The 27,640-nt window shown below is 36.9% G+C and overlaps 1 protein-coding gene across 1 annotated transcript in view; it reads left to right on the top strand.

The window, feature by feature from the left end:
* Positions 1–1,545: 1,545 nt before the first annotated feature.
* MEI4 (meiotic double-stranded break formation protein 4) overlaps positions 1,546–27,640 on the top strand; it is a 188,416-nt gene continuing 162,321 nt past the window's right edge. Inside the window, exon 1 of the mRNA XM_019729687.3 lies at positions 1,546–1,778. The gene's annotated coding sequence lies outside the window, so the exon portion shown is untranslated. The remainder of the gene's footprint in view (positions 1,779–27,640) is intronic.

Raw genomic sequence — 27,640 nt, 5'->3', positions numbered from 1 at the left:
TTGGGGTCATTATTAAGTAAAATAAGGGTTATTTGAACACAGCCCTGGGATTCACCACTGTCGATCTGATAACCAAAATCGCTACTAAGTCCATGCAAGCTTCATCTCGTGATGGAGCGAGCCAACACGAGATTTCATCATGCTATTCAGAATAACATACAATTGAAAATTTATGATTTGTTTATTTCTGGATTTTCCATTTAATATTTTTAGATAATGGCTGACTTCAAGTAAATGGAATTGGAGAAAGAAAAACCACGGATTGGGGGGGCAGGTTTACTCTATATACTTTGTAAAATCTATAACCACTGCCTCTTCAGAAGCTGAAAGAAAATTATAAATGTTACTCAGGTCAATATATATGTATGTAAAGCTTGGTGAGAAAGGATATGTTTTTGTTAAAACTGACTCTAAATTTTTTCCAATAGGATTTCAGGTATTGCACTTTATTTTAATAGTTTGTTTAAGCATTTATTAGCAGACAGTGCACATGTAAAGGGCAATAATCACGCCTCATTCAGTGCCTGGCACTTAATAGGAGTTCAATTTGCATAACGAATGAATGAGTGGTATTGAAATGCATTTCACACAGGCAGCAGCACAAGGCAAATTTGCAACATTTCCCTTATTTGACTCTTGATTATCTCTGTGATAGATGAAGTATGATTGGATTTTACATTGCTCAAACAAGAACACAAATACAGTAAACCATTAATCCAGTGTTTATTAATTTGGAGTTCAAAATAATTCAGGCTTGGCTTACCTGAAATTCACCTCTGCAGGATGAATGAAGAATGATTTATTAAATAAATTACAAAAGACTTAAAATCATTGACTCTTTAGTGGGCAGATGCTTAGATGCTTAACCTTTTAAAGAAATTTACAATAACCGACTGGATGCAAACGGGTATCTTAACAAAGAATATTCATCCATTTAGCAAAATAAACTGAACAGACTTCCATGTAGAAATGCTTGGTATTTTATTCTAAATATATATATATTGAGACTTCTACCCAATAGCAACCAAGCATTGTGTGTAATACTAAAGAAGACTACAGAGGATGCTTAGCATCCAGTTGGGATTCTAAAGCATGAAAAATTTTTGGAACTAGATAAGGCAAAACACGATTAAGAACATAGATTTAAAACAACGTGAAAGGTAAAAAAAAAAAAAAAAAAAGAGCAAAATCTTTACAGTAATTACAATTACTTGCAAGAAATACAATTTAATTTGACTTTTGGAAAAAGAAACATTGTTTTAGAACTCATCATTTCCTCAGGTCTTGAAGTTCCTCCCTCCCCATTAGAATTAATGAATCTCTGTCCATGTAAAGCCTTTCCAAGGATTTTTAATTTTTTTTTCCAGTCTCAATTTTACTTTCCCTCAAGCAAACCCGAGGGGGCGCACTCCTTAGGAAAGCGACCTGGCTTTTCTTTCCCTTCGCAGAGCCTTGAACTCCAGGACTCCTGGGTTCCCGCACAGAGCTGGGGGCGCTTTCTCTCCACCTGGCCAGCAGCCAACCGGGCTCACTGGGCCGAGTGGGCCGAGTGGGCCGAGTGGGCCGCGGGGCCTTCTGGGGATTGTGGTCTCCGGGACTTTCTGTCTGTCATTTCCCCAAGGGACGAAAGCAGGGGAGCTGGGCAACGTTCCACTAGCTGGTCGGGTGCCTGGCCGCCTGGGCCGGCACTCAGGCCCTCGTTGCCCAGGGGTTGGCGCAGAGCTCCTGCACTGACTCCCACCTAAGGGAGACCTCCCTCCTCTGCAGGAGCACCGAAGGTAGGTGGGGAAGTGCCCTGCACCCGCTCCCCTCCCCCACCATGCCCTCTTGCCTTGCCCTGTTCCCCCCGTGGACAGCACGTGCCTTGCGTGGCCTGGCCTTGGACCTGAGTTCGCGCAGTTCACAGCTGTGTGGAGCTCCTCACATTGCTGGGGCTTATCTTTGTCTAGTTAAGTGAATCGCAGCGGTGCTGGAGCTTCAGGAGTTACTGAAGCATTTGCACACAAGTGTGTGGATTTCTCTGGCATGGTCCACTCTTCCGAGCCTATTCAAGCCTGGCTTGACCTTCAAAATGGTCCCCGAGACTTCCTGGCAAATCCATTCATCTAGCAGATCTTTTATTGAGTATCCGTTATATTGGAGGAATTGTGTAAAGTGCTGTAGGTGTCAACGATGGGAGACATAGTCTCCTCATTTAAAAATCGCACGTGCTTGTGCTAGAGATGGATACATAGGTACATAAACATTCAGGGTAAAGAGTGAAATTTCATTTTTGAGGTAAACATATGATTTGCACTGTGAGGAATGGATTGGAGGGAGTTGGGAGATGAGTCAGAGGACCGATGCAGTCATAAAGACAAGAGGTATTAATGGTTTGAGGAAAAAGTAGACACATTTTTAGATATATTAGGCTACAGAATTGACAGGACATGATATAGAAGGATAATGAGGGGAGTAATGCCACTGAAGTCAGAGAGCAGTGTTTTAAGACTAAAGGAGTGGTCATTAGGGTCAGGTGCTACAGAGAAGCAGAATGAGAATTTGGAAGCCATAATGCTTGGCTATTTATTATGATGTCATTTTCAACCTTGGTAAGAACAGCTAGGTCTGGTGGAAGGGGTGATTAGAGAGGTTTTATTTGTTGTTTGTTTTTTTTGTGTGTTTTTTTACAGCTGGGAGCAATCTGAGCATGATTACATATTGAGAGATAGGAGTCAGTACAGAAAAAAGGATTGAAAGATGGTTGGTGGAGAAGGTACAAGGGGTTGGTATGCAATTAGTGTTTATTCTTAGAACATAGCTCATGGTACATAAAGGCAGAAAGACATTGACCATTAGTATTGAGGAGCATATCCCAGAATAACCAAATCTTTCTTATATGCTGGCAGAGTGCCTAGGTCTAGCTTGCTTACCTATCCATTCATTTATTACGTCAGTCAACTAACATTTTTTTCAGTGCTCATCATACGTTAGCTGTGGAGATTTCTTTTCTGAACAGACTGGTAATGAGTTCAGTGTAATTGACTTGCTTCTGAGAGACACAGACATCAAAGAACTAAATAAATAAGGAATTACGCAGTTGCATTTGTGATAACTGATGTGAAACAGGAGTATAAAGAGCATATGTATTAGAGGGGACTGTCATGGTCAAAGGGTATCAAGAAAAGCATTTTCAAGGATAGAATGTTTAAGCTGGTACCTAAAAGAGATCTCTCTTGTTACCAAGCCAGCCATCCCTTCCCCACGCTGCCTCTCTATTATAACCTAATTCCTGGTTCTCTGTTCACTGATGGGCTCAGTACCCCCTCTCTTGAGCAGTGAAATGTATTTTATCAATAGGTTAGTGGGGTGGGCAAATTTTCAGGAATCAAGGCTTTGCAAGGATCTTGCTAATACCAGTTATTGCTGCATTATAGTGACTAAATATGGACTAAGTGGCCATTTAATTTAAATTCATCCTACATTGATTCCCATTAGGGAAAAGAAAGGGTTTGGGTAATGGCAAATCAATAATCAGCCACAGCCACTACTGATTTAGCCTCTTAACACCCTTTGGAGGAACCACAACCAGCAGGGATCCTGTCACTTCTTAATAAGAATTTTTGGTAACAGCCAATAAAAGCTAGTTTTTTTTTTTTTTCCTTTCATTTTAAGTTTTAATGCTCTCTAAGTCAAATGACTGGGGAATAAGCGTGTACTTATGTTTCTATCTGCAGGGAAACAAAGGTTCTATGGCTGCTATGATTTTGCAGTAATATAGCACTGGAGTGTTGGTTAAGTGCTTTTACAGTCAATTTTATTGTTCAATTTAAATGATAGCTTAAAGTCACCCCTGTCAAAATTTGTTTGGCTGATTCAGAGAACAGGGTCTTTTAAAAAATGGGAGTTCTATGATGTGGAAGAACTCTGATCAATCAAAAGACTAAATATAAGACAATGTAAACATCATCTGAAGAGAGCTGGTAATAGAAGACATTAATCGCATACTTTTTGGTCATCTGCCTTTACAATGAAAGAAGAAAACAAAACAAAACCTGTAACAGTAGAAATACAACCCAGCAGGGAGACAACCCTCTTCATGACTTGGTTTTAACTAGGTCACCCAGGGATGTTTTATGAGTGACAGTATCTGTTCTATAATGTACGTCCTTAAAGCATTAGGTTTTATTTAGAGCCAAGTGTTGGCAGACTTGTTCTGTACAGGGCCAGATAGTAAATATTTCAGACTTTGCAGGTCATACTATTTCTGTGGCTACTATTCAACTCTGAAGTTGTAGCACTAAAACAGCGATAGACAATACATAAGTGAATGTGCATGGCTATTGCAAGAAAACATGGTTTATAGAAGTTTGGCCAATGGGCCGTAGTTTGCCAACTACGGATATATAGGACTTCTGAGATTCCTTTACTGAACAGAGGGTGTTATAAATTAGAATGACTGATAGTGAAAGCTCTGTGAAGATAGAGGTACACTTGTCATATTGACTGTTGTGTCCCTGTGTCTAACGCCGTGCTTGACAAGTAGTAGATCATTAAACATATTTGTTGAATAAAGGAATGAGTGGTAAGGATATCTGATGGAAAATTATTTGACTAAGGTTGGCTACATGGTTCTATAGTCAGATATTCTGTGATACTACCATGTTGGGTAGAGCATATAGTATTAATATATTGCAGTTGAGTGCTTAGTTTGTTCGGAGAACAAATCCAGGGGGATGCCTGAAGAATGAAAAAGAGCCAGTGCTATATGACGATAGTAAAGAACAATAGATCTGTGAATCTCCACCAGTAAAAATACATATGGTATTATATATTTTGGAAGGACCCTGAGAGAAAATATTTTCTAATCTCTTACCCAGTCTCTAGGGCTCTCATTGTTTGCCCTGTTTTATGTGGCTTTGCTAGCACTTGTGCAATGTATCTTCCTTTTGGCCTTCCAGATCCTTTCCTTATCCCTCCATTCTGCAGGTTTACACCAGTCCCTGCTCCCTCCACAGTCATAAGGATGATCCCCGTAGGATGAGAAGTCATCGCTCCTGTCAGGTGGTCCTCTCCTTACCATGCTCTCTCCCAGTTCCAGTAACTGCTCCCTCCTCTCCTCCCTTTAGGCCAAGGACTTCCCCTCAGTGAAGGATGCCACTGCCACTGCCGCCGGGACACTGTGTTGCCCACACTTTTAGAAATAGTCTCTTTATTAAACTCTCTTCACATCGTCCAAATTGAGGTACTCTTAGCTTTCTGCCTAGACCGCGATGGGTATGTTGTTCTTACCACTTTTTCAAAGACACTGTTTATCACTGAATGACTTTAAAGTCCTACAAAGTCAGTGACTGTGGTTTCTATTTCTTATAATCACAGATTCTCACATGGAAGCAGTGCTGGAAAGTGATCCATTTAACTTTTCTGTTCAGAATTTGGGAGCATTCTGTGCCATCCCTATCATATCTCTCTGTACTCGAACACCTTCCACTACAGGGAACTCACTACTCCTAAAACTCCCTCAAACATCTTTAGACACAGCTGACTGAGAGAATATGTGTACGCAACTTCCATCCACTGTCCTTGTCCTATGCCCTGGGGGTTTCATGAACAAGTCCAATTTACATTTCATCCCTCTGTTCTTCAGACAGCAGGTGTTTGAGTTCCTGTACCATCACTATCTGTTTAAAAGTGGGGTGCTTAGAACAGAATCTCTTTCTCTATGTGTTGTCTCATCATGCTGAGTTGAGCATGAGCATGAGCACTTTACCTAGAAGCCTAAGGACTACCTCCAATGGACAGGAGAAGGATCAACACCTCTCCTTTCCTTGCTTTGCAAATGTAAGGGGGAACATGATCCAACCCCACTCTGCACTCCCCACCTCTGCTGATTTAAGCATCACATTATAAGAACAGTTGTCTTTGATGATGCCTTAATTTTTCCCCCATTATTGGATTTATCTATATTTAAAGAGAGTAAAGTAGTTGACTCATTGCAGGTTTTTAGAGGTCTGTGTCTGCTATCCGTTTTTCTTTTGCTTTTCCTCAAATATCAAAGCACACTAATCATCCTTTCATTACCTTAGGGGGCACTATTTAAAGTATTTTGCTGAACTTATTTAGGTTTAAAATCTGAAAGGCAGATATCAGCATACTTACAGATTTTTAGTATTTTGTCCCTTTTCTTTCTGGACAATCACTCTGTTTAGGCACATTACTTCTTGCAATTTGGAAATATAATAAAATATACTGAAATATAATATTTTGTGGTAGGTACTCAAATTGACTTTAAGGAAATGTTCTGAAGTAGGTTCTTAAGTGTACTATTCTTGTAAGTCAATTTTTATAGTGAAAGTCCAATTTATTTTTTAACAGGCCTCCAAAATATGTCAGGTTCTTTAATTCTTCCTTCTGATTTATTCAATGAGCTCGTTTCCCTATTTCATTTCTGATTAGATTGCTTTCATCATGGCAGAACTCCGGAAAATAAATCCTCTTGTATTTAATGTGTGCTTTGGTTTAATCTGGATAAATAGAAGAATGAAAACAACCCATTAGGAAGTGATTTTGATTGTTGAAGAAAGAGATGTGACTTTTTAAATCTTTAATATAATTGTTAGGAAATATATTTCAGGGGCTGCTTACTAATTGCTCTTTTCCCCATCCATGCCTTTCTTCTACTGCATGATTAAAAAACAGAACAAAACATATTTGTGATTCTTTTCAAATTCTCCAAAATGTGTTTTACAATAGCTGATTGTATATGATGCATTTCTTTTTATCTCTTGGAGCAATGGGAGGAGAAAACTTTCTCTTCTGAATTGTTTGTGTACTTTATCTAAAGTTCTATTATTCATGTATTAGTTTGTATTTTATTTATTTTCTTATTTGTCTGCCTCGCCAAAGAAGCAAAGCTCCTGAGTGAAGGGCCATCTTATCTGCACTGCCTGACACAACCAATAAATGGTGTTGAACGTTTGTTGGCAGAATGTAAATTTCTCATGACAATCTGCCTTTTATAAGAGTGCAAAGCACTTATATAGTTCTGCTTCCTAAAAAATTATTTTTCTTATAAATATGGCTTCTAAATAATCCACTTATATTGTTCCATCTTTTAATTTAAAGTCATCCACTATCAATCATCCATTAATACGTATTTGATAATTACTAAGCACTGTTTCATCTCTATAATCAATATCCTTTTTAAATTACATATATTTTCAATAAACTCTCTTCATCAAAATCAGTTTCCTAAAACCAAAATTGTGGTACTTTAAATGCAGCATGCATGCCAGTAACTATGGCATAACTGGATAGTAAATGAAGCAAATGTTTTCAGCTCTAACACCATGGCAGTATGTTTCGTACTAGATTGCTGTTGTAAAAATCTTTAGTGGTAAATAAGAGACAGATTCCCAGTTTTGCAGTACATTCCAAAAATATGACTACTGCATAAGATCACTGAGAAAGGCACTGATTCAAACTACATGGCAGGAAGTTGGCTTCTTTAATTATTAATATGCTTGCCGTGTTTTCATCACTCATTGATAAAAAGCTAAGGCTCAGCAAAGAATTAAGGAAAGAACTTCAGAGAACAGTTCAAGTGGTCTGAATTAATATTTTATCAGCATTATTTTTTACATTTTGTACTTTCCAGTATTTTTAGTATGTGTTTCTGACTGGAGTCCATCACTTTACAGACCTAATATTGGAACCGTATTCAAGTGTTCCCGCACCTTCTCTCCCTCTTTCCAATCTGGCAGCAAGCCCTGCCGTTTAGCAAACATCTTTTAGAGCTTCCCATATTCTTTGTGCACTCCTGCAGGGTCCTGGTCTAGTTCTCCTTCCAGCCCTTCTTTACTGTGGGGTGTCAGTAGTCCCTTAGCTCCATCCTATCCAGCACAATCCTCTTCCTAAAACACCACTGGGATCATTTCACTCATCCACTCACAAGACCGCCTGTTTCCAGCAGTCCACTGTATCAAGTTCAGACTCCTTTGACTAACTTTCAAGATCCTAACTTCCCTTTCTGATATTTTCCCCGTTAGTCCCTAAAATACCTTAATCTTTAGTCAAGGAGATCCATGCACTCTCCCACAAACACCCATGCCTTCATCTGCTGTCTGCTCTTCCTGTCCACCCCATCTGAAATGTTCTTTTGTTCACTCGTTTTCTCTGAGTTCTATTCATCGTCCTTCGGATAGATCTTCCAGGCCCCCTCCAGAGGTTCTTCCTCCTGCTGTTCACATTAGCCCACATGTGTCTCTTTCCTGAGCTCTTAATAGATTTATAGTAAGACCCATGTTGAGGCACAGGCTTTGGAGACAGTAGGCCCGGGATTGAATCATGGCCACATACTAATCTCAAGTGGACAAGCATTGTGCTGAGTGTTTACTATGTCTGATAGGGTTGATAGGGGTCACATGCCTTAACTAATTTTATCTCTTCAGTAACTTTGTAAGTTAGGTTCTATTTAGTTTCCCATTTTATAGATGAACAAACTGAGACACAGACAGGTTGAGTAACATGTCTAAGGTCACACAGCTATTAAGAGGCAGAACAAGGAAGCCTGGCTCCTGAACCTGCTCTTCTAGCCCTTGTCAGGTCTTGCCTCTTCCAGACATATTTGACATGATTTTGATGGGGATTTTTTAGGGTTGACTGATATGCAATATTACTTGTTCCTGTCTCACTGGGGAGTCTTTGGGGAGAAACATCCCTCATCTACCAGTGTTTTTGGTGTTAGTGTGCCTGCATGTGTGTGTTACATGTGCATGTACTGCTCTGGTGATAAGTTGAGATGGGTCTCAAGGTAGGCACAAGATGACCCCAGGGCCGTTCAGGGAGGCCCGCTCCTATCCAGGCTACACTTAATTCCTCTCCCCAAGCCCAGGGACTGTGTTGTAGAAAGAACGTGTGCAGAAAGATGGATGGTAAACATATAGTTCCACCACTTGTTAACTGGGTATCCTTGAGAAGGCTACACGATTATTCAATAATGTAATTCAATGAAGTGCTGAATGTAAAGTGAGTGCGTAGTATCTGTTATGCAGAGGGGAATAGGTTAAAAGCAATTTGGGTTAAAACAATATTTAATTATTTCTGTTATGTCCATCTGAGCCCTCACTGAGACATGACCATTAAACAACTTATTGCCATCTCTGGTGGCATTCAGAGAAAGGTTCAAGGGTTGTAATTTATTATGTTCATTGCTGAATTGGAGGTTTAGTGCTGGGTGCCACTGAAGAGGGATTTTGACAAATCAGAATCATCAGAGGATGCTGCCACAATGAAAAGATGCTCAATATTATGAGGTTATGAGAAATGCGTATGGGGGATTTTACACGGGGAAAGCTTGATTGCTTGCTTCAAATCCTTGGAGGATGATTTGGCAAAGTGGAGTTTATGCTGTTTTGCTTTCAAGGGTGGACCTGGGATTAATAACCAGAAGTTATAGTGTCTGGAAGGAGTTTCTAAGAAGTGATTATTAGGTAATCGAATTTTCAGTACTGTAATGTCCATGGGGATTGATTTGGTCTCCTGATTCTGTCACTGGGTAACAGACTGGATTATCTCTTCTGACACCAAGCTCTTAAGAGTCAATGCCATAATTCATCAACATAGTTTTGGTGTTTCGTTAAATTTTATTAATTTTGAAATCAATTAAAATAGATTATCTACTACGTTACTTCCATGGAATTGGTTTTTAAATTTCATTTTAAAAAATTGTTCTTATCCTTTCACTTTTATCTTGAGATAGATTTCTTTTTTTTATTAGTTTCAGGTGTACAAAACAATGTAATAGCTAGACATTTCACCCCTCACAAAGTGATAACCCCCTCCCCCAATTTGCTACCCCTTTGACACCGTATATAGCTGTTACAATTCTATTGACTCTATTCCCTATGCTGTACTTTATATCCCGTAACTATTTATATATTAAATTATAGTTGACATACAATATTATTAAGCTTCGGCTTCAGGTGTACAGTACAATGGTCAGACATACCATCCATGAAGTGGTCTCCCTAATAAGACATGTGCCCATCTGACACCCTACAAAATCTTTACAACATTATTGATTATATTCCTTGATTAGTAATAATAGTGGGTTTTTATCTTTAGTAGCACCAAGCTCTAACTAACTGAGCTAATCTGCCACCCTGTTTTAATCTTTAAATATTTTCATAATCATGAGAATTTTCTAATACCTTTAAGTTAAAATATGGTCTATCCATTAATAATTATGACTATGACTAACTTTATTTTAACTTGAACAAAAATATGATTTTATGTTAATGTGTCTGTAATAATTTTAAAAATCTGAATGTGAAGAAAAGGAAACATAGATTCAGCTTATATTAATGTTTACTTTTATCCTGCTACCTGGGTGGACAAGGCGTGAAATATGATTTCTCAATCTGCTATATTAATACACTGATTAAAAGGAATATTTCAGACATGTTCCAGTAGAATTACTGGGGCAATATTAATAAATAGAGTAAACATTGGTGGTAAGACAAACAAAAAAGGGAAATATGAATGAACTTGGTGGATAAGGAAATCTTAAGTTGTTGGAAGGAGGATTCTGAGTGGAGATTATAAATATGAAGTAGTGATAATTTATTTTGGATCATGACCTCCTCTAATAAACTGGAAAAAGCTTGAATCTAGAAAAGTATTAATTCCAAAACCCAGTTGTATCTATAGACAACAGTTTAGTGGTTACCAGACGGTAAAGGGGGAGAGGGTTGGTAGATGAGGGTAAAAGGATCAAATATATGGTGATGAAAGGAGAACAGAGACTCTGGGTGGTGAAGACACAACGTGATATATAGATGATAAAGCATGTTTTCCCGAAAATAAGACCTAACCGGACCGTCAGTTCTAATGTGACTCTTGGAGCAAAAATTAATATAAGACCTGGTCTTAGACGCATTAGAGCTGATGGTCCAGCTAGGTCTTATTTTCAGGGAAACACAGTATTACAGAATTGTATACTTGAAACCTATGTAACTTTACTAACAATTGTCACCCCTATATACTTTAATTAAAGTATAAAAAATATAGATTATCTGTGCGAAAATATGGTAATTTAATGTGTTCACATGGTAGACAACACAGAAAGATAAAAGGTTTTAAAGTCAAATTGTACCTTTATTTCTACTATGTGACTTTAAGCAAGTTACTCCCTGAGCCTCTCTTTGAATATTCATAAAGCAGGGATAATAGCAGTATATCACAGGGTTATTGGGAGGATCAAATATGATGATGGATATAAAGCCATATATACATGGTTGTAGTATCTAAATACTGTTATTGAAAGTATTTTTTTCCTTTTATATAATGTATCATAGTATGACTCTCTAAAAGCTTTGAGCACTCTACTGCAGAAATAAAATATAATGACATCCATTTAATCTATGACAACGGAAGCAAGAATGTACAGTGGGGTAAAGACAGTCTATTCAATAAATGGTGCTGGGAAACCTGGACAGACACATGTAGAAAAATGAAGCTGGACCACCTTCTTATACCATATACAAGAATAAATTCAAAATGGATTGAAGACTTAAATGTAAGATCTGAAATCATAAAATTCCTAGAAGAAAATACAGAAGAAACTTTACAGACATTGCCCAAAGTAAGATTTTTACTGATACATCACCTCGGGCAAGGGAAGTAAGAGAAAAAATAAATATGTGGGATTACATCAAACTAAAAAGTTTTTCACAGCAAAGGAAACCATCAATAAAACAAAAAGGGATCCTACTGAATGGGAGAAGATATTTGCCAGTGATATATCCGATAAGGGGTTAATATCCCAAATTTATTAAAAACTCACTCAATTCAACTCAAAAAAACAAACAACCCAATTGAAAAATGGGCAGAGGACATGAAGAGACATTTTTCTAAAAAGGACATACAGATGGCAAACAGACATATGAAAAAATGCTCAACCTCAACTAATCATTAGAGAAATGCAAATAAAAACCACAATGAGATACCACCTCACCCCAGTCAAAATGGCTATCATCAATAAATCAACAAACAACAAGTGCTGGTGAGGATGTGGAGAAAAGGGAACCCTTGTGCACTGTTGGTGGGATTGCAGATTGGTGCAGCCACTATGGAAAACAGTATGGGGGTATCCCAAATATCTGAAAATGGAACTACCTTATGACCCAGCTATTCCATTCCTAGGTATCTATCCAGAGAAATCCAAAACTCTAATTTAAAAAAAAATTATGCACCCCTATGTTTATTGCAGTACTATACACAATAGCCAAGACATGGAAACAGCCGAAATGCCCATCGGTAGACGACTGGGTTAAGAAACTGTGGTACATTTATACAATGGAGTATTACGCAGCCATAAAGAAGAAGGAAATATTACCATTTGCAACAATATGGATGGACCTAGAGAACATTATGTTAAGTGAAATAAGTCAGACAGAGAAAGACAAATACCATATGATCTCACATATATGTGGAATCTAAAGAAAAGAATAAATGAAAGAACTAATCAGAAACAGTCAGAGACATAGAGGAAAAACTGAGGGTTGCTAGATGGAGAGTGTTTGGGGATACAAGGGGATTAGAAAGCACAGTCAGTAACCACAAGATTGGCACAGGAAACGAAAGTCAATTTGGGGAATGAACTCAATAATGTAAAGATTTTGTAGGGTATCCGATAGACACTTGTCTCATTAGGGAGAGACCACCTCAGGGATGATGTAGATGCCTGATCACTGCACTGTACACCTGAAGCTGAAGCTGAACAATAATGAATGTCAATTATAATATTTATATAGTTACAAGAAGCAGAGTACAGCATTAGGGATTGAGACAGTGGAAATGTAATGGCTATATGTGATGTCAGAGGGATAGTGGATGGGGGAGGGGGATTGTCACTGTGTGAGGAATATAAATAATAAATGTGTAACTATTACATTACTTTATGCACCTGAAACTAATAAAAAATGTATATAATGACATCACCTCAGTGTTTTTTTTTCCCTCAGGTATAGGCCTCCTTTTATGCTTCAGGTCCATTCTTGAAGATTTTCTCAGTGAATAATAAATGCCAGTTTATCCAGAATGACAAAAGAGTGATGGCAAATTGACCTAAAATTGTAACTCATTCTTCACCATCTAGAAGCATCTCCAGATTCTAGCACACAGGTGCACCTTTCTATGGTTATTTCGCCTTCTTCATTTTCTATTAATACAGACACATATGCATAACATGCTTGACCCTGAGAAGAAGTATCTGGAATCATTTTGCTTATTAAGAAGTAATTAAAAAGTAACTGTGGGCTTTCCAGTTTAGTTCCCTAATTTTGAAATAGAAAGCATGTGTGCATGTGTGACTGTGTATATACACACACTTAACAACTTGCATTATACACACATTAGGTGCAGATTGTTAGGTATTCTTTCTCGTGCTGAAAGGCTCTGAATTTTTAACAGTGTTTCAATTAAGAAAATGTTGATTTTATTTCATTAAGTTTTAATTTTGTGCCTCAGATATTTAAAAGATGAACTTTTCTGCATGTTTCCTGGTAATAAAGAGAAACATAATTATTAAATAATTAGGCTAAGGAGCTGATTGTTTAAGTGTTTATTAGTATCATCATGTTGTAATTTACTATGGTGTAAGAATTCAGCTTTGGATATTGAACCACGGACTAAAGAGTGAAAACAGAGATAGAGAAATCAATTTGCACACATTCTACAATACACATACACACACATTTTATATGCATGCTCCCAAATATACATTTCTGTATAAGCTAAACTTTACTCGGTTTTTACTATGTGCCAGACACCTTGTTAAGTCTTTTACATGGATTGTCTCATTTAACCCTCATAACAGCCCCTAGGAGGTAGATTCTATTATTTTTCTCATGTTTTACATAAGCAAACAAAGTTTACAAAGATTAAGTGTACAAAGCTTACAAGTGGTGGAGACTGGATTTTAACTAAGCTGTCTCACTCACAGATGGAAGTTTTAATTACCACACTGCACTGCCCTGGTACTTGTGTAATCACTGACTCAGAATTGGAAAAGATATTGGACAATTCGTGTAGTCGTCACTGAAGTGAAGAGCTAAAATCTGTCTTCATCTCAGACCGATGGCCATTCAGCCTCTGCTTGAGTAGCTCCGGTAACTGGACCTTCGTAACTTCACAGACAGCCCGTTGCATTGTTGGACAGCTCCTATCACTAGATACCTTATTCGTGTATGTATTGGAAATTTGTCTCTGTGTAATTTCTATGTATTGGTTAGTTGCCTTCTGGAGAAATATTGAACATCTCTCTCTCTCTCTTCTCTCTGGCAGCCTTTCAAATGGTGTGCTTCTCCCAGTCTTCCCTTTCTTTAGCATTTGCATGTGAGGTCTCCAGATGCATCACCATTACAATTAGCCTTCAGGACAGTCTAGTTTAATCAGTTGTTTCTGATAAGTTACAGTACACAGAACTGGACATAGCTGTGTGGCAGTCGGTGCAGTGGAAAAGTGGGCTGAGCAGTAACACCTAGGTTAAGGTGTCAGCACTACTGCTTACTGTGTGACATTGGACAAGTGGTAACATGGCTGAGCCTCAGACCCTTATCTGTAACATCTGTAACATGGACATATAAGTACCCTAACAGACAGCATTATTATGGGTCAGATAAGATGGTACTGGGGAAAGTACTCTGAGAACCACAGCCCCTGCCTCAGGCCTGTCAGCTTCCCTCTCCATGGCTTCCTCTTTCACACTCTCCACATCAGCATAACTTGTTCACTCAACTTCCTTTGCACCTTTGCGCAAGAGTCATCTACTAATTGAGGTCTTTCTTGAAATGGTGCATTTAAAACTGCATAGAAGAAAACATAGGTACTAAACTTATGGACCTTGGGTTCAAAGAACATTTTATGAATTTGACCTCAAGGGCAGGGGACGTAAAAGCTAAAATAAATGAATGAGACTATATCAAACTGAAAAGCTTCTGCACAGAAAAAGAAACCATTCACAAAATAATGAGACAACCAACCAAATGGGAGAAGATATTTGCAAACAATGCCTCCGATAAGGGGCTAATATCCAAAACATATAAGGAACCCATATAACTCAACAACAAAAACACAGACAATCCAATTAAAAAATGGGCAGAGGACCTGAAGGGACAGTTCTCCAAAGAGGACATACAGATGTCCAATAGACATATGAAAAGATGCTCAACATCACTAATCATCAGAGAAATGCAACTAAAAACCACAATGAGATACCACCTCACACCAGTTAGAATGGCTATATCAGCAAGACAAATAATAACAAGTGTTAGAGAGGCTGTGGAGAAAAAGGAACCCTCATACACTGTTGGTGGGAATGCAGACTGGTGCAGCCGCTATGGAAGGCAGTGTGGAGGTTCCTCAAAGAATTACGAATAGAATTACTGTATGACCCAGCAATCCCTCTCCTGGGTATCTACCCAAAACATTCTGAAAACATTTATCCGTAAAGATGTATGTGCTCTGATGTTTATTGCAGCTTTATTTACGGTGGTCAAGACAGGGAAACAACCAAAGTGTCCTTCGACAGATGACTGGATAAATAAAGAAATAAAGAAGATGTGTTATATATATATATATATATATATATATATATATATATATATATATGCACACACATAAATATATATAACACATCTTTATAGATATAAATGTATATATGTATATATGTGTATATATATATATATATATATACATATATATATGTATATATATATATATATAAATGTGTAATGGAATACTAATCTGTCATAAGAAAAGATGAAATAGTGCTATTTGTGACAACATGGATGGATCTTGAGATTATTATGCACAGCAAAATATGTCACACAGAAAGTGGAGAACCGTATGATTTTACTGATAATGTGGGACATAAAACTGAAAGCAACAAAGGAACGTGACAAACAAATGAGAAACAAAAACTCAGACACAGACAATAGTTTAGTGATCACCAGAGGGTAAAGGAAAAACATGTTGGTAGATGAGGATAAATGGGATCAAATATATAGTGATGGAAGGACAACTGACTCAGGGCAGTGACAAAGTAATATATAGATGATATATTACAGAATTGTACACTTGAAACTTATACAATTTTACTAACTTGTCACCCCAATACATTTCAATTAAAAAAACCCAAAAACTGCAACTATCCCTTACCTTTTCTCTCCATCTTACCTATATTATCACAATTTGGCATACAAATATTTTACTTATTTGTTTTGTGAGTCCCCTTACTAGATAGAACGTAAACAACATGAGTTCAAGAATTCATCTGTTTTCATCATTGTTGTATTCTCTGAGCATAGCTGGTGATCAAAAAATACTTGTTGAATAAATGAGTGAATGACTATCATGTTTATGTTTCTGATGTGGTCTGACTATCAAAAAGTATGAGATGCTTCTCAGTTTTTTGAACAGAAGAAAGGTATAAGCTGGCAAATTTATCAATGTTCTTTTTGTATTTCAAATTCATATATTAATTGGTCAGTTAATTTTCTTGTGCTCCAAGTGTATTTTCTGCCAGAATAGTTGTCTAAGCTGGATCCTGGAGTGAAATACTAGAATTCTAAAATAAAAAAAATGTTACTGAAAATGAAAAAAAAAAGTAGTTTATCACTGGCTTCAATTTCTGGTGACTTAAGGTCACAGTTTGGTGGGTAAATGCATATAAAGTTTTATTTTGAAATAACAAAAAAACTGAATTTGCTGTTTAAGTGCTCACTGTAGCTATTCACCATCTAGATTTCTGATTGATAGTGTATCTTATAGCTGCAAGACCTTTGTCTCAATGTGATCACAGCCCCCAATAGTTGGCTGTTTCTGTGTTCATATGGTTTTAGGAGTTAGTGGTTGAAGGGTATTGTGGGGACAGAGTCCCAGAGAGCAGTTTCCAGGCTCTCGGCCTCACATGGAAAGGTGCTGACTCAGGTAGTAGATGGCCGTCAGCTGTGGCTAATTGACCATCAGCTGTTACCAGTTAGCCATTTAGCCACTGATATAACTGCTGCGGCTGCGTTGGTTGGTCAGTTGGTTGATTGGCAGGCAGAGAAGCTGACAGCAGGTTGCAGGTTGTGTGACTCCAGCCTCCAGTGAGACTATAGAGCCTCCAGTGAGACTAGTGGTGTGACTCCCCTACCTATGGCTCCGTGGGTGTTCCTTTTTGGCCTAGCTGTATCCTGTGTTCTTATGTGGGGAACGGGACCAGAGACCTCGCAGGCCCCCTCACATGACAAATGGTGCAGAGAGCAGGGTCTCCCCCGTGACAGGGGTTTAAGAGGGCAAGGAGAGGCAGAAATGCAGATGTATTTAGGCCCAAGAAGTAGAAGGTTAAATAGGGCCAGAGGGGTGCTGGGATCTCCATTTGCCTCCGAGCATGAACAGAGTCTAGGAAACATGTTACCTGCCTAGACAGAAGTCTCAGGGTTAGGTTAGGGAAACTTCATTCATCTACTTGAAGGAGATTGTGGGATTAAGATTACTGGGGTGTAAGGAGTGCTGAATTTCCCTACCGATTGCTGTCTTTTGTGGTTTAGTGGCTTGCACATCAAGCTAGCTGGCTGCCTGGTCTTAATTGACTGAAACAACTGAAGTCAGCAAAACATCTGATTGTAACAGGTGATCTGTCTACTGGCAGGCTGAAGAGGGAAGGGTTTTCTCACAGCAAAAAAGTCTCTTGTGATAAAAGAAAAAAAAAAGATACACTTTCCTTACCCAACAAAGTTGACTCTAGACCTATGAATTATTGACACATGCTTTTTCTGTTGAATGCATGTCTAGTCAGATCAAGTGATGCTGTCAGCACTTAGTGCTGTGTCAAACTGTTCTGAATTTAAATCTGCAGAATCATGTTTGGTCAGAGTCCCTGAAAAATCCCACAGCTGCTTATTTAAACTTATTTTTAATCTGTTCTAACATGTATTTTAATCACAAAGGAGATTTCAGCAAAATGTTGTAAATCTATCACTGCAGAATAACAAAGCATTGCAAATATACTTGGCATGGGAGAATAATGATCAAATAAATGAATTGTTTATTTACAATCTGTTTTAGGGATGGTGGCATATGTTTTTGAAGCATCTATTTGTGGTAGCTGTATGAAAATGTCTTTATGATTTTACAAAATACATTGGAATTAAAATAATTCTACTAGGGACATCACAGATACAAGGTCAGTGTAAACTTTAATTAAAAACACCAATAGTAATGGAAGCTTTTGTTAAGTAAACAATTACCCTTGTCTAAAAAGTGAACATTTGGGCACAGAATGACTAATTGTGTTTCTAGTTACATCAGAACTACATTTGGATTCAAGTTTACTAATTGGGTATCAAGGAAGACATTGATCAATGTAATGATTAAACTAATAAAATTGGGTAGGAGAGCACAAAATTAGGAATTATGTGGTTCCAAGACTCATTTACTCCCTCCAAATAAATTGTCGTGTAATAGTATAGCTGTAATAGCAGCACTAGTACTAGCTGTGATAAAAATAACTAAGAATTCTTGAGTGCATTTGCCAGGTACCATCATACACGCTTTTCAACCATGATTCACTTTTGTTTTTAAAACAGTATTATGAGAATGTTACTAATACATAGTTATACATTGATTTTTGACTGTGCGGGAGGTCAGCGCCCCCTAAACCATGCATTATTCAACGATCAACTGTATATTTTTTATTTTATGGACGAAGTGAGATGAAGAAATGACTGTCATTCACCTGGCAAAGGGCAGAGCTGGGTGCAGCCTGCAGGCCCTCCTTTCTGAAGTCTGGGCCTTAGTCCCTATGCTACTCAATTCAATTGAGAATGTACCTGCTTATTCAGACCTACTTGGTGGAGGAGTGAAGAAGGGGAAAACGCCATAGCCTCTGACACCCAAGGAAGCTAATCCTACTGCAGAGAAAAGACTAAAACAGATGGTTATTGATTAAAAGACACAGTCAGTGGTTCCGGTGATGAATACTCCAACAATTGCTGCAAAAAGGGAAAACCACTATAGGCTGAAATGGCGGGGGAAGACTTCCTGGAAAGGGTGGACTTTGTCCTTAAGTGCTGATTAAGTTTTTTTGGCACAACACATCATATCCTTTAGTGTTCCGGTTCTAATAAGAATTTTATGAAGGGCACCCTAATAGAAATCTAGCCCTGTTTATCTTTAAAGAGATTTTTGGACACTTTCAAAATATAGTTCAAATATGTTTATATTTTCAGTGTTGCAGTTCACTGAAAATGAAGTTGAAAATGAAGACCGGGGGTGCCAAAAAAATGTATACAAGTGGACACTTTGGTCAGCATTGCACAAGCAGTAGTTCATTGTAATCAGAAGTGTCTGGACTCTGACAGTAACCACTGTGAGCACCTCTTGTAATTGCAGAAGTCAAACGTGACTTGCTTTCTGGGACTTGCTTTCATCTCTTTTGATCTTTTTTCCTAATGGATCATCTTTTCTTTTGTGATTTATAGATTTTCTTTAGATGGAATGAGTATTCACCCTTTATTGACACCACATGTATTAAAATAGCTTTTGTTATCAGTATATATTGAGTATTACAATTTTCATACAGTTTTCCTTCCTTAAAATGTGTATACATTTTTTGGGCACCTCTGTATAAGCTATTGCTATCCCTTCTAAAATGTGGAAGTAGATAATATTATTAATGGTGTCTTTTGTATAGATGTGGAAGAAACGGAGTTCAGAGCGATGTTTAGGAAGAACTGAAAGATAGTGTTCTGCTCTAAGACAGAGAGAGCAATGCTTTAAAAAGACAATTTTCCACATTTCATGGTAACACCCACAGTAAGTGCTTCCTTTTTTTGAGAGTTCGGTTGGGCTTGACTATGTTAATTACATGATTTTTTTATGCAAATCTTATCTTTGGGCCCTTGGTTTTAAATCATACATAAAATCATTCAATCATTCCAACAGAAAATAAAATCTTTAAAATACATATAACTTTTTAAGACATACAAAAAGGCATAAAGAATAATACAACAAATACCAGTGTACTCAGCTTTCAGCTTAGAAAACTAGGTCTTTCCCAGGCAGAAGAAGTGCTTCCTCCTTCTGATTTCACCCCCTCCCTCCCCTGCAGAAGTAATCATATGCTAAATTTGGAATGCATCACCCCATGCATTTCTTTGTACTTTTCTACATATGATTATATTATTAAGCAACATGTAGTACTCTTTATATTAATGATATCAAATTATATGCATTTTTAATTCTTGCTTTTTTAACTGAGATTTATTCATTTTGATGTGTATAGCTCTAGTTCATTCATTTTTTCATTGCTTAACAGTATTTCCTGCATAAGTATACTTTTATTTAGCTATTCTTCTATTAACCGATATTTAGATTGTAATTTTTATTGCAAATAATGAAGTTGTGAACAGTTTTGAGTATGTCTCTTTGCATGTATATGTGACAGTCTTCCTTCCATATGTCTACAGACCATTTTCTTAGCTTTTCTGTAACTCGCTTTCATCTCTTTTGATCTTTTTTTTCTAATGGATCATCCTTTTTTTGTGTGATTTATAGATATTCTTTAGATGGAATGAGTATTCACCCTTTATTGACACCACGTGTTAAAATAGCTTTGCCTAGACTGTGGCTTACCTTTTTACTTTTTTGTGGTGTCTTTTGAAGAACAGCCTTTTTAAATTTTAATGTAGCAAAATTTGTCATTTCCCCCTGTATCATTAATATCATATGTGTCTAATTTAAGAAGTCTTCCATATTGAGGGAATAAAATTTAATTCAAAAGTATTCTTTAAAGCTGAAGATGAATATATCAAGCATGACCAATTTTTAAAATGATAGTCAAAATTGGCTCACATGCAGTTCACATATTTTTTATCAATACCAGTTTACTCAAAACAGGTTATCGTGAGATGAACAATGAAACCGCCTAAAATATGAGTGGTTTCCATTGCTTGTTTTAGTCTTGTTTTAGGGCTGTAACTCATAGCAGTTTTGGAATGGACCTTTGCTTCTAGAAAGTAATTACAGTCTTCTAAAAGTAGTATTGTTTCCAGGAATAGAGTATGGCGTGGTTCTCTATGTGTAGTCCTCAGCCCAGCGGCCTGGGAACATGTAAGAAATGCAAGTTATCAGGCCAACTCCAGACCTACTAAACAAGAAACTCTGGTGGAGGAGCCTAGGAATCTGTGTTTCGAGCTCTCCAGGTGATTCCAAGGCAGGTTCAAGTGTGAGAACCACTGAAATAGGATGGAGGAAGAAGAAGCATTCATTCTGTTAGTTTTTGGACTGCTTTGTGTGTTCTGCATTTGTGAAGAGCCACATTTCCATAGATTGCCTTTCTACCTATTGCCTTTCTTGGCCTTCCTTTCTCAAATGTTGTGTGTACAGCAATAGCTCTATATGGTCAAAGTGCAGTGCAAGTGGTTAACGGAACCTTTCCGTATGTTCTTCCTTTAAAGGATTTGCCCTTGTCACTTGCTTTCGGGAAAACATTGGAACCACTGGCCTTCGGATAGTTTGCTTTCACACATGTACAAATCGGTACCACTAATTTTGAGGGAACCCCTCTGCAGATTTCTAGAGCTCTTGCTCTGTTCAATTCCCTCCTCTATGGCACTCTGCCCTTACCAAGTCTCGTATCTCTGGCCTATCTGAATTCTGATTTCAGTTTTTCAGTTCACTGAGATATTCAGGCTCTGGTTGGGTTCTACCTCCTGTACTTTGGCCTGGAAACTGCCTTCACACAATAAGCCAGCAAAGTGTGAGGGTGAGGGTCACCTTATTTCTTTCCCTTCTCTCTGCAGAATTGTAGTCCTGCACTGCTTTCTGCCCAATGTTTAAAATCTTGTTTTATGTGTGTGTGTGTGTGTGTGTGTGTGTGTGTATATATATATATATATTTCCCCCCCCCCCCAGTTGTTTAAGGTGGATTGTAAATCTGGTCCTTTTTAACTTCATCTTTGCATCTTTGCTAGAAACTCCCTACATATGTTATCAGGTCAATTTTACATACAATAAAATGGAAAATATTAACTGTACCACTGGATGGCTCTGACTAAATTAACACACTTGTGTATCCCAGCCCCATATCAAGATATAGTACGTTTCCCTCACCCTGGAAAATCCCTTCATTTCTCTTTCCATTGAATCCCCTTCCCCATCTTCTAGATGAAACATTATTCTTAATTTTTTCATCACTGAGGTGTTTGTTCTAGAATGTCATCTAAATGGAAACTTAGAGTATGTACACTTTCATGTAATTATTATGCAGTCAATATGATTCTTTGAGATTCATTCTTGGTGTTGAGTGCATCAGTAGTTCATTGTTTTTTATTACTCAGTAGTATTCATTGTATGAATGCACCAACATTTGTTTATTCATCCCGTTATTGATGAATACATGGGCTATTTCCATTTTTTGGTTATTATAAATAAAGTTGCTAAGAACATTCTCATGCAATTTTTTTTGTGACATATATTTTTCATATCTCTTGGGTAAATAAATAAGAGTGGATTTCCCAGGCTATAGGGAGAGTCATGGTCAACTTTCTAAGAAAGTGTGAAACCTTTTCCAAAAATCGTTAATGCCACTTTACATTTCCAACAGCTATGTACGAGAGTCCCGGTTGCTTTCATACACTTCTCAATTTTAGCTCTTTTTATGGGTGTGAAGTGGTGTCTCACTGTGATTTTCATTTGCGTTTCTCTAATAACTAATAACATTGAATACCCTATAATATAGTTACTGACTATTTTTATAGCTTCTTTCATGACATATGTTTATGTCCTTTGACCATTTTTCAGTTGGGTTGTCTGTCTTTTTTCTTAATATTTGTAGAAGTTCTTCAGATAGCTGTATCCAAGTTCTTTGTCAGATAATGAGAGTGAATGAACATTTCCTCCTAGTTCATGGTTTTGATTTCATTTTCTTAGTGATGTCTTTTGATGAATGGCAGACTTAACATTGATGAAATCTAATTTATCAGTGTTTCTCTAATTATTAGTTCTTTTTATGAGGTCTCTAAATAATCTTCCCTGTCCCCTATTGCATCCTGTTTTCATCTAGTCTTAGTGTTTACATTTAGGTCTGTGATTCAGCTAAGATTAATTTTTGTCTAAGATTTGAATAGATAGCAGCGTTCACTTTTTCCCCAAATATATATTAACTAATTGTTCTAGCACTATGTGTTGAAAAACTTTACTTTCTCAATTGCCATGGTGCTTCTGTCAAAAATGAATTGGATCTAGTTAGTTGTGAACTTGGTATTTTGTTCCATTGCTCTCCCTTTATTACAATACCATATTGTCTTTATTGCTTTGTCTGTATATTGTGTTGCAATTAAACAATTTGGTTTTCCAGCTTTGTTCTTTTTCAAGATTATTTTGGCTATTCTAGTTTTTAAAAATTTCAGTAGAAAATTTGCAATTAATTTACCAAGTTCTAAAAATAAAGTTGACTAGAATTTTGATTAGGATTGTGTATAAAGGTCAATTTGAGGAGAATTAAGATCTTAATGTTATTAAGTCCTCCAATCCATGAATACAATTTATTTAGGTCTTTAATTTTAATGGACAGTGTTTTATAGTTTTCAAGGGGGAAGTCTTTCACATCAACTGTTAAATTTATTCCTAATTATTTTGCTTTTTAAAAAATTCTAACTTACCACCCAGAGTCAGTTCTCCTTCCATGACCATATATTTGATCCCTTTTACCCTCCTCTACCACCCCTCTCTCCCCTTACCCTCTGGTAACCACTAAACACACAATGTGATATAAAGATGATGTATTACAGAATTGTATGCCTGAAACCTATGTAACTTTACTAACAATTGTCACCCCAATAAACTTTAATTAAAAAAAAAATCTAACTTAAATGGATTTTGTGTAGATATACAATAGATTTTTGCATATTGACTTGTGTCCTGAGACCTAGCTTAATTTTCTCATTAATTCTAGTAATTGGTTGTTTTAAGATTCCTTAGGGTTTTCTATAGATGTTCATGCTGTATATTAATAAGAATAATTTTACTTCTTTCCATGCACTCTACATATCTTTTTATTTTTTTCTTTCTGTAGTACCCTGTTATCTCCAGTAAAGTATTTGATAGAAATGGGAAGAGTGGATATCCTTGTTATATTTCCAGTCATAGGGGTAAAGCATTCAATGTTGCATTGTTATGTATAATGTTTCCCGTGGATTTTTATAGATCTTTATCACAGTTAGAAATTTCCATTCTACATATTTTTATTTATTAAGAGGGTTTTTTAAAAAAAATCATGAATCACTTTGAATTTTTCAAATGTCATTTATGAAACTATTAAGATGATCATATGTTGCTTTTTAAATAATTTATTCTGTTAATATATTGAGTTATAGTGATTGAATTTTGAATGCTAGACCAATATTACATTCTTAGAAAAACTCTGCTTGGTGTTGATGATGATTATTTTTATATATTGTTTGGTTTGATTTACTAGTATTGTGAATAAGATTTTTTAATGTGTTTATTACACACATTGGTTTGTAGTGTTTATTTCCATTGCAATATTTCATAAATTTTGGTATCAGGGTGATACCAGTACACCAGTTATACCACTATACATATCAAATTATAAAACAAGTTCTGATGATTACTCTTTTTATTATGATTCAGTTTGAAATATACTCATATTTATATTTTTCTTTGTCTCCTATTTTATTTAGAAACATGTTGCTTATTTTCCATATATTTGAGGGATTTTCTAGACATTTCTAATTGTTTTTCTTGTGGTTAGAGAACATATTATCTCAGCATATGAGTTGTCTTGTTGGCTGTCTTATGAGAACTTGAAAAGAATATGTGTGCATCTTCTGTCTATAAGGTGCAATATTCTATAAATGCCAATCAGTTCAGGGGCTTGTAGTATTTTCAAAAGCTTTCATATAATCATCATTATTATTCTGTTCTAGTGAGTCTATCAGTTACTGAAAGAAGTGTGTTAGAATCTTCATATATGATTGTGGATTTGTCTATCTCTTCCTTAAGTTATTTTAATTTTTGCTTCATATGTTTGGAAGTTCTGTTATTGCTGTTAAATGCATACACATTAAGGATTGTTAATCTTCCTGATTAATTTGACCTTTTTATCATTATGACATATTCCTCTACATCTTTGGTAATATTTTATTGTCATGAAGTTTCTTTTGTTTGATATTAATAAAGCCATTCCAGATTTCTTATGTTTGCTGTTTGCATTTTCAGTTACTTTCAACCCATCTTTGTCTGAAAATAGTTAATTACTTTAACCATACATATTTGCAATTTAGCCCTTCAGACACAAATCAAGTATTTTAGGTAGAGCATCTAGGTAAAACCTTTCATTTGAGATAAATTGCCAAATATATGTGTTCATTAATGATTTCCCTTTATTGTCTCAGTAAATTTTATTTCAGTAAAATTTGTAAGCAGTAAAACACAGATTTTATAATTTTCTTATAATAATTGAGAGGACAAATAGATTTAGACACAAAAACCATGATGATTAAAGACCTGAATTTATTTTATAGCATGAATGACTTTAATTGATTACCCTGGAGTAAAACTGGACCACTGAGGTAGCTAAAGCTAGTTCCTGTTGTTTGAGTTTTCCATTTATAAGATGAAATAGATTAATGATATTTTCAATAAAAGACCTCTTTCATGATCACAAGATAGCATGTTAAAATGGTTCTAGAAATTCTTAATACAAATGGCATTAGTTAAAGAAAAATGATACCCATGCAGCTCCTGTTCTGCCGATACTTTCCATGGGCTCCAAGTTTTAGTCCTGGTCCTGATGTCATTGTGAAGCCAATTGGCTATAATGAATTTGTTTGGGTTGGTAATCTTAGGTTGGTCAGATCTAAATTTTAAGGAGGAAGGCAAGTTCTCATGGGTAGAAGAAATGGACAGTTGGAAAGTTTGGTAGAGTTACCTGAGAAAAGTAGACAACAGTTGTTAGGACACAGGACTGCTGTCACTTTTGACCTTGAATGGGTCCTGTTACATGGGTGGAGCAAAGCTAGGGACCAATTCCTGCTCTGAATGTCCTCACCTAGTACCCAGGGACATGTGCCTTATGCTGTTTTTTGTTGCCTTAGAGGGAACCGTACTGGTCTTTTGGAATGGCCTGCAGCTTCTTCTGGTATTGCTTAGTTGGCGAGGGGTGTAGTGCTACTGAGTGGGGTGGGGAGTAGATAGCATGGATCCTATGAATCGACTCATTCTTGGTGGAGAAGAGCTTTGTATTGATATAGGATGCAACTTCTGTGGTGTGAAAGTAGGAGAGTCTGTCACCATCTGATTTTGGAGGGTGCACAGCCACAGAACTAGGTGGAGAGTTTGGACAGGAGCAGTGGGAAAAGGCGTTGTAGAGGAAGAAAACATGAGGACCCGTCCCAAGTGATGACTTACTTACAGGCCTATACTGCCCGTGTGTGTGTGTGTGTGTGTGTGTGTGTGTGTGTGTGTGTGTGTGTATGGTTTAGAACAAGTTGAGGGGCTGAGTTTAAAAAAGTGCAGGACTCCATGTGCTGGAGGACGTCAAGAATCAAAGTGCTCAGTATTTGTGAAACAGTCCCTCTCTTTTGGGAGGCTGTTTCAGATGAGTAAAAATAGAACTCCAATCTACTTTTTAAGTGCAAATCTAAGTGGGAAGTAAAAGAAGTGTTAAATTTACTTATACAATGAAGCCCAGTGAGAAGCTATGAAGCATTGTCAGTTGCTCTCTGAAACTTGTGGTCTGTTTGATGAGACTTAAATGAGTGAGACAGACGAGAATTAGGCCACTTTTTCAGAGTTAAAAATAAGCCTTACAGAAAATATTTCTGTGGGGCTGCTTATGCTTTTTTGAGTTCATATCTTAAGTGTTCACAAAAGTGGTCTAAGAAGGCGTTACATAATAGCTGCTAGGAAACAAATCTTATTCCTTAATGTGTCAATTACAAAATAGGACTTCTTTGGATAGGGTCATTTACGTCTTCCAGGGGATTTCGTGCCTCACTGTCTCCCCCCCACCCTTAGTCTTATGTTTTTTTCTTAAAGCTCTGGCCTTGGCTCAGCTGATCCTCAGAAGCCAGCTGCTCCTCTCTCTCCTGGGATTGGCTGGACTCCTCTCAAATACCCCTCTTCTAGGTATCTGGTTTCTGACTTCATCCTATAATCCCCCTCATTTTATGACATGTAACTTTTTCCATTTCCAGAGTATAGCCTCCTAAAGGTTTCAAATTTGTGGATGGGTTTATGGATCTGAGTTAGGTAGATTATCAGAATTGTTTTACATACCCTATCAGAATAATATGTTTGTTTTGGTGATAAGGATTATGTGTGAAATACCAGTGTTTTAACTAAGAAACACCTATATGGCTTCCAATTTATTTTTAAAAATATGTGTTAATAATAGATATCAGGTCCCCATTCCTTCTATGGATTTACATAGTGGAAGATGATTGCTGATATATATGTGAATTTGCATTTCTGAATCAGTGTACTTTTTGCTGACTTATAAAATTGTTTGATGTGTTTTTCCCATGTGAAATTCTGCAGTGTTCCTTGCCAGAATCCAGAGAAAATCTTTCTTATGCCAAAAAAGAAG

The sequence above is a fragment of the Rhinolophus sinicus genome, chromosome 2 (genome assembly GCF_057876585.1).
Source record: "Rhinolophus sinicus isolate RSI-liver-muscle chromosome 2, RSI-T2T, whole genome shotgun sequence".
Taxonomy (NCBI): Eukaryota; Metazoa; Chordata; class Mammalia; order Chiroptera; family Rhinolophidae; genus Rhinolophus; species Rhinolophus sinicus.
The sequence above is the reverse complement of the archived record's forward strand: the minus strand, read 5'-3'. Positions and strand labels throughout refer to the sequence as shown.